We start from the raw sequence: 9,132 nt of genomic DNA on the forward strand, positions 1-9,132 counted from the left end.
TTTTGCCACCTTGAGTGCCCCATTGAGAGAATTGAATTAAAAAATGTGTTGGTCAAATGAATATGATCAACGTTTCAAATGAATAAATAATGCATTTGAGAATGCAACAGAGATGGCCTGCTCTGACCCAAAACTACTGACTGAGATCACAGTAGATGCAAGCCCAATGGAGCTGGGAGCAATCCTTGCTCAACATAATGGTCATTCGAATGCCCAGAGACACATTGTATTCAATAAACAATGGGGCAACCTAGTATCCCTCAGTACCTGGGCATGGATATGTAAAGAAAAACAGTGGTTCTGTTGGGAAAACATTGTGGCCTATGAAAATAGAAGCTTGTCTGATGCAGAACGTGCCTATTCTCAGCCAGAGGAGAGCCTGGCTGAACTGTGGGCCTGTGAACATTTTCTTGTGTTTCTGTACAGAAACCGTTTTACTATCAAAACAGACCAGAAAGCCCTGCTCACCATTTTTGGAAATCCGAAAGCCAAGGTGCCCCCACACATCAAGAGATTGGGTTTAAGATTGCAAGAATATGAGTATGCGATTGTACACAAGTCTGGTAAAGACTAGAACCATACTGAATATTTCTCATTAGTACTGCTACATCGTCACATTTCAACATCTAAAATAGCTGACACTTCTCGAAAGGGCGCGGCGCGGACGTGCCGGATTCCACTTCTGCAGTAGGAGCACTTTATTGTATTGTGCTCCCACTCCCCCCTGAGTGTGCTATCACTTGGACAGGAGCGTTTTGTATCTTTGTATTGCACTGTTTTTAAATAACTTCTATTTATTTGTAGTACATATTGCTGGGATGTGCCTGGCTCCGGTAGTATTTGTTTTACTTGTCGCACCTCAGTGCTGGAGCTGTCTGGCTCCACTTTTCCTAACCTTATCCGCATTTTGCACTCTGCCCCTCCTTGCGATTTCACCTGACACCAAGTGACGGACGTGGCAAGTCATCTCTCTCCATGCCTGCTGCCTCGAGATTGTCTTGTTTCTGGCCAAGCCCCCAGGGGTGGTCTACTTCTTAATGGCCGTGGCATGGACATGCGCAGGGGGCATGCTAATGGCGCGCCGAGGGTGCACCAAAGGCAAGCCAGTTTGCGACCATCTGCGTCCGACCTGGGCCAGGGGCCAGAACCACTGCCAGTTTCTGTAGCGGTGAGCCTCTTAGAAGTCGGATAAACATCTTAGGAATCTAGAGCCGATGACCCTGGAAGCGTGCTGCCACACGCTTACTGTGAGACTGACCCGCTCTTATGCTCACACAGCTTGTTCAATCAGACCCAAAACAAGATAACATCCACTAGTGAGCATAAGCTTAAATTCCTACTTATTAACGGCAGGTTGCTAACTAAACATAAATATGAAATTCATGAATGTCTCGTAGACAATCAACCTGATGCTATGTTTCTGACAGAAACTTGGCTGAATGAGTCCTCATCCCTCTAGATATTAGATGCCCTACCTCAAGAATACGGACCTTTAAGGCATGACCGCCCCATAAACCGAGGCAGAGCGATAACTATTACAAACTCTCCCTTAAATGCACTATTAAGGAAATCGATATTGAAAATTGTGACGCTATTTTCTTCACCATAGTCGCTGTAGATGACCCCGCTCTATATGGCTTTTTGGTCTACCGGATCCCAAGACCTGCGCCCAACTTTATAACGAGTGGAAAATACTGTTCAACCAGCATTGCACCACAACAACCTTATAATTTTAGGTGATCTTAATTTACACTTTGACAACAACTCAAACATGGAACCACAGTCCGTATGTCAGGAACTCAACACCATGAATTTAATTCTTAAAATCAATTCCCCCACGCATCAGTTTTGTCATATTTTAGACCCTATATTTTCCAACTTTCCTGAGATCGAAGTGGAGACCCCAACTATGGTCCAGTGGTCTGACCACTATTTTGTGGCTTTTTCTACCCCTCTCGCCAAACCCCCCACTCCCGCCAGGACCTGCCAGAAAGTCTCCCGCAGAAAATGGTCTAGGTTCAATTCGGAAAGCTTCACTCAGATTCTGCAGCAGACTCCCCTCCAACTTGGAGATGATATCAATTCAGCCAACTCAGAGGTTAAAAAATGGATTTTAGGAGCAATGGGTGCAATAGTTCCGTGTATGACTAACACTACCCAGAGGCAGAGTAACTCCGCACCTTGGTTTAATGAAGACCTGATGGTAGCCAAAAAAATCTGTAAGCACTTGGAGTGTCAATAGAGGGAGGGTTACTCAACTATTAATAAAATTGCATACAAGAATGAGCTTAAACAATATCACACTTTTATCAGGAAAACACGCTGTGCCTTTTATACAGATAAAATAGAGCAAGCTGACAATTTTTCTAAAGAACTTCCTCTATTCTCAAATCTTTATCCTCACTTGAGCGCAATGTGGCCCCCGCTCCCAGCTCTCTGGAGAACAGTGATAATATCACCGACTTTTTTGCAACGAAAGTAGCGAAAATCTATTATACTTCTCCATCTGATGCTCACAACAGTACTTGTCCCGACACCTCTAATGATACCCCTTTTGAGGGTACAGCTCTCTCTGAATTTAAATCACTGGTGTTGGAGGATCTTAAAAGTCTGGCCTCGATCATCAAATCTGGCTCCCCGATGGACCCAGCCTCACCTAAAATTCTAAGGCAAGGGTTTGATGCAATTTTGCCCTATGTCCAACAACTCTTAGATGTCTCCTTTCACTGCTGCGAAGTCCAATTGAAGTGGAAACAAGCTATAGTCCTCCTGTTGAAGAAAAAAACATCAGCCGACCCGGGTTTGCTAGACAACCTTCGTCCTATTTCTCTCCTGCCCTACTTTGCCAAAATTGCAGAGAAAGTAGTGAATACCCAACCGATCAACACATCAGTCTTAATAATCTATATCATCCCTTTCAATCTGGCTTTTGAGCCGCCCATTCCACAGAGTCGGCAATACTTCTCGCTATGGATACTCTGCGTAAGTGTGCCGATGAAGGCCACCATGCTGCACTGGTCCTGCTGGACCTAAATGCAGCCTATGACACTGTCTCCTATAACGTGCTCCTCCAGAGACTAAGTATCTGTGGGATTGAGGGCTAGGCCTTGCTTTGGCTGACCTCTTTTCTCCATGCTTGCATCTTCCAAGTTGCACAGCAACAGCATATGTCTAAAAACATCCTGCTTATGCAAGGGGTTCCGCAAGGCTCAGTATTGAGCCCTTCTCTCTTCAATCTGTACATTGGACCCCTGGCAGGGAGTGTAGACAAATACAAAGTTACCATTGTATCTTATGCGGATGACACACAGCTGATAGTCACTCTATCTCAAGAATCAGAGGAAGCGGCCAACCAGTTCTCCCCGCCTGGATGACCTACAACTGCCTTAAATTGAACAGCAGTAGGACTGAGGTACTGATTGTGGGTAAGGCTCCCTCTATCTGGTCCTCAGCATGATGTCCAGCACCCGTCCCCCAAGGAGGAAACTAAAAATCTCCGAGTTTGGTTTGATCCCAAACTCTCCAAGACTCAAATCAAGAGGGTTTTTGGGAAATGCTTTCGGACTCCTAAAGTCCTAAAAAAGACCCTACACCTACTTCCCCTATTCGCTAGGAAAACTCTAATACATGCCCTTGTCACATCCCAGTTGGACTACGGCAATGTCCTTGTGGAAGCGCGGGCCGTATAAACAGACGAGGAGGCTGTATGTAGTGTGCCAGTTGTGAGCGTTTATTGACAGTTTTTAAGACTGTAGACTTAGGTATGGGACTAAGGGATTTCCCGGGTTCCTCAAGATCTTTGGGTCTTGACTTTTCCTCAGGGGAGATGTCTTCTTCTGTATATTCCTCTTCACTCCGGTCTTTTTCAAAGGTAGGGCTTCTTCCACGGAGGCTCATGAGAGGAAAGAAAATAACCGTCAGTCCTGTCTACCATCCTAAGCCCACATACTAGGGCTAACCCATCACCATGCACCGTTGTGACTCATGAAGGGGATACTTCATGGGGTCAGGGGTTTTATTGTGACTAGGGAAACGGGTTTAGAGGTAGGTTTTTATACTGAATCTTGGTCGATGAAGATGTGTGCCCAAAAAGGAAGACAGCGTTCTTAGTTTGGGTTTCAGAAAGGAGTCGTGCAGCTAGAGGTCGTGAAACGGAATTTGTGCAAACAACAAAATCACTTGTGCCCGTGTTTTCCCCTTTACATTTCTCCCACCCCCTCCCTAATTAACCCTCTCACTCCCCTTCCCGTCCTGAATGACTCACCGGCTCTGCCGCAACTCTCCAGAGTTGCGGCCGCTCTCCAGCCTCCTCCTGTGGGGTCCACCAATCTTCACACCTCGTTTCGTCATCTTCTCCGTCTTCTTCCTTGCTGCCGTGGTGTTCCTCAACGTCATTCTGTTCGGCGTCTTCCCGTCTCTCTGTCTCTCCTGGCGCCTTCCGCTTCACCCTGGGTTCTTCGCCTCTGTCGAGAGGTGATTCGCTACTTTTCTCCGCCCCTAAGTCATTCCTTCCGGGGTAACTCCTACCTCCTCCGTTGATGTCACGCGGAACTAGATCCTGTGTGAGCCGAGTACGAAGGGGTGAGTTTAGCCTCCCGCATCTTGATATAGGATCCCTAGAGACTACAGGTAAGCGGGTTTCTTTACAACGTATGGGCCAGGGACGTGTCCGGTTCAGTGTCCTCTCACATCCCCTTTCCCTTGCTGTCTTTCTAGTAAGGGGTCCCCCTTGAGGGTAACGAGAGAAGAAGTCCACATTAACCTGTTCAGTCCCTTTCCGATGATTGGTTTGGAATCTGTTAGGCTGTAAAGCTAGGAACCATCGTAACACCCTCTCATTGTTTCCTTTGTTGCGGGCCAACCACTTCAAGGGCGCTGATCTGTATACAACATGAATTCGCGTCCCTCCAGGTAATATCTCAGAGAGTCAATCGCCCATTTAATGGCCAGTGCTTCTTTCTCAATGACCGCGTAGTTCCGCTCTCGGGGAAACAACTTCCTACTGATATATAATATGGGCTTTTCCTCTCCCTGTCTGTTTCTTTGTGAGAGCACCGCCCCTAACCCTTGTTCGGAGGCATCCATCTGTAGGATAAGAGGTAAGGTATAATCAGGGCTGGCCAATACTGTGTCGGAGGTTAGGGATGCTTTTAGCAACTCAAACGCTCTAGTCACCTCAGGGCCAGGGTTCTTTAGTTTCTCCTTGGTTGTTACTGTCTTGTGTAAGAGGTCTGTGAGAGGGGCTGCTATTTGGGAAAACTGTGGTATAAATCTGCAAATATATCCTAGCAACCCTAAAAAGCACGTAGGTCCCTTGCAGTCTGCGGAAAGGGTATTTGGGATATTGCATTCAGTTTCTTTTTTGGGGTCGTATGACGCCTTCTCCCAACAAGTAACCTAAATACTTCACAGTTTGGGCGGATAGATGACTCTTTACAGGGTTGATTTTTAGACCATGTCCTCCCAACGCTTGGATGACTTGATACAAGTGGACTAGATGTTGTTCCCACGTCTCACTATATAGGACAATGTCGTCGATATAAGCCCCAACATACTTTTCATGGGGCCGTAAGATGATATTCATGGCCCTCTGAAAAGTAGCAGGTGCTCCATGTAACCCACAGGGTAACACTTTAAAGTGGAACAAACCATCAGGGGTAGAAAATGCAGTTTTTCTCTATCCTCAGTTTTTAGGGGTATCTGCCAGTAGCCTTTACATAAGTCTAGGGTACTGGTGTATTTTGCTCTTCCAATTCGTTCTATCATTTCATCTACCCTCGGGAGAGGGTGTGTGTCAAATTCCGAGATTTTGTTCACCTCCCTGAAGTCAATGCAAAAACGCACTGAACCATCTGGTTTACGTACCAGTGCTTTTGGGGAATTCCACTCACTAATAGATGGTTCTATGATGTCCATACTCAACATTTGTTGTACTTCTTCTCTGATGGTGTTTCTACGGGCCTCAGGGATTCTGTAGGGACGGAGTCGTACTTTCTTACTGGGAAAAGTTTTAATGGAATGTTCCAATAAAGAGGTTCTTCCTGGTGTTACTGAATAGATCTCTTGTAATTGTGATAATGCCTTGACTAGTTCAGTTTTCAATGAGTTAGGTAATTCAGGGTCAATGCATTGGTCATATAAGGGTTTGTTCACTTTTATTCTCCCTACCATGGTCAGTAGCTGTCCCTCCCACTTTTTAAGAAGGTTAACATGATATACTTATGAAGTCCCTCTCTTTTTATCAAGCTCCAATCTATATGTCACAGGGGTCACTTGTTCAAGCACAATATATGGCCCTTGCCATTGTCCTAGAAGTTTTTGATCGGAGGATGCCATCATCAATAACACGGCGTCCTCCACTTCAAAAGTTCTAGGCTTTTTTTTGTCATATTGAACTTTCTGTGCCTCTTGGGATCTCTCCATATTATTCCTGACTATGGTTTGGCCCTGACTCTCATTTTTCACGCACCATATCCAACAAGGATCGTGGTTGATGGCCATATAAAAGTTCAAACGGGGAATACCCCGTGCTTTTTTGAGTTTTACACTGAATGGCGTACAAAGCTAAGGGCAATATGTCTTCCCATTTTTTTGATTCCAAGGCTAGGAGTTTTTTTTAAGTCAGTTTAAGAGTCGCATAATAGCGTTCAACCAGCCCGTCAGTCTGTGGGTGGTACGCCGCCGTTCGTATATGTTTGATACCCAGCTGGGTACATACATGTTTCATTAATTTTGATACGAACGGGGTCCCCTGATCGGTCAGGATCTCTTTGGGAAATCCTACCCGAGAAAAGACATTGATCATTGCTTAGGCTATATTAGACGCCTCCGATTCCTTAAGGCAATGGGTTCTAAAAAGCGCGTAGCATAGTCTACTAGGACCAGGACGTACCGGCATCCACTTCGCGAAGGCAAAAGTGGCCCAATAATGTCCATTCCTACTCTCCTGAAGGGTTTATCTATGATAGGTAGGGGCTGGAGTGGTGCTCTAGGTGATCTATATCGGCTATTTTTTCTGACAAATTGTACATTCTCTACAATACCTTTTCAATTGACTGTAGATCCCTGGCCAATAGAATTGGTCTGTTATCAACTGTTCAGTTTTCTCATTACCAAAATGGCCACCTAACAAAAGACTATGAGCCATATACAGTACCTTCTCTCGGAAAGGGCCAGGAACTAACAATTGTGGAGGTTTAGAGACTTCTGGTTTTCTGTACAACAGCCCGTTTTTAATAAAAAAAATAGGGACATACGTGTAAGGGGTCTTCAGTGGGTAGGGCCTGATTCCAGGCCTCCTGTAACACCGTATCCTCTCTTTGTGCTGCATGAAAGTTCCTGTTGCTTTCCCAGAGATTGGTTTCAGTTTGAACCGGTAGGGCGTCATGGGTTTCTTTATCTCTTTTCTTCTCTGATTTTTAATCTTCCTCATTTTGGAATTGGGCCATTCTGGGTCGTCATCCTCGGAGAAAGGGGCTACAGTCCACTAGTTTTCTTCCCCCTGTCCATTTTTGTTGAGCAACTGTGAAAGATGGGGTAATCACTCCCTAATATAGCTTGTTCGGGCAATTTAGGAATGCGACCAACTTTTAGGCGAGACCCGGGATCAGTAGCTTATTTTATCTGAACATCCTTGGTGGGATACTATTTAGTGTCTCTGTGAACACACCGGATATTCACAATTCCCTCCATTTCTCCCAATCCATTACCCAAATCCTGGGGCCGTACCACGCTCTGTGAACAACCAGTATCAGCCAATGCAGTCATGGGTTGTCCATTCACGGTGATTCCACATCGATAAGAGGATGCTTGGTCATCCTGTGGCAAGCAACAATAGTTTCTGGCAATCCCTACTTCCATGGGTTCTTTTCTCTGTGGACAGAACCGTGCTATATAGCCCATGGTTCCACAATGAAAACATTGGGGTCCATGAGTAGGAACTCTGATTACCAGTGCACTAGGTGCCTTATACACAGGTGGTCCCGGGACAATGGTTACAGGATCCGATTTTCTTATTAAGGGTGGTCGGGGAGGTGGTCTGTGTACTCCGCGGACACCAGTTTTCCAAGGGGTTTCTTCCCGACCTTTTTGAGATTCTTGGGCTCTACTGTAGGCGCTTGCAATCTCTACGGCGGCCTCGAGGGTGAGGTTGGGATGTTGTCTGAGCCATTTCTGAATGGGTGGGTGCAAGGACGATAAGTATTGTTCTAAATACACCTTGGCCATGATCTCTTCTTTAGAGGCAGTGGTGGGTTTCAACCACCGGTCGGCCATATCTTTTACTCTAAAATACAGAGCGCGAGGAGTTTTTTGTGGACCTTCCTTGATTTGTCTGAACCACATCCTACTACATTCTATAGGTTTCTGCGTCTACCCCTAACCTCTCTAGAATACATTGTTTTATCTCTGCATATGGAGTAATCCCTTGTATATCAGCTGCTTGATAAGAGGCTTGTAGTTCTCCAGACAACAGTGGTCCCAAATATTTGCCCCATTTATCCATGGGCCATGCAGCTTCTAAAGCCATCCTCTCGAAGTTATTAAAGAAAAAATCCAGATCTTCTCCAGTAACATACTTTTGCAACATAACGGAGGGAAGGGTACTGGGGTTCTTTGTTGTCCCAGGGCGTCCGCAATTTTTCTCATAGCGGTATCGTGTGATTGGCCTTGTTCAGAGATAACCTGCTGCAACTTTCCATTATCTTCCTCCACAACTGATTAAAAAAATTCCATTGCCTTCCCTAGGTTTCCTTAGTTTTCAGCCATTTTAGCGAGCACAGCCTCCATGTCTCTGGCGTATCCCACTTCTGACATCACTTGTGGGAGCGCGAGCCCAATAAACAGACGAGGAGGCTGTATGTAGTGTGCCAGTTGTGAGCGTTTCTTGACAGATTTTAAGACTGTAGACTTAGGTATGGGCTAAGGGATTTCCCGTTCCTCTAGATCTTTGAGTCTTGACTTTTCCGCAGGGAAGACATCATCTTCTGTATATTCCTCTTCACTCCGGTCTTCTTCTAAGCTAGGGTTTCTCCCACGGAGGCTCATGAGAGGAAAGAAAATAAGGAGCCGTCAGTCCTGTCTCCCATCCTAAGCCCACATACTAGGGCTAACCCTTCACCATGCACTGTTGTG

This window comes from Lissotriton vulgaris, chromosome 9, assembly GCF_964263255.1.
Source record: "Lissotriton vulgaris chromosome 9, aLisVul1.2, whole genome shotgun sequence".
Lineage (NCBI taxonomy): Eukaryota > Metazoa > Chordata > Amphibia > Caudata > Salamandridae > Lissotriton > Lissotriton vulgaris.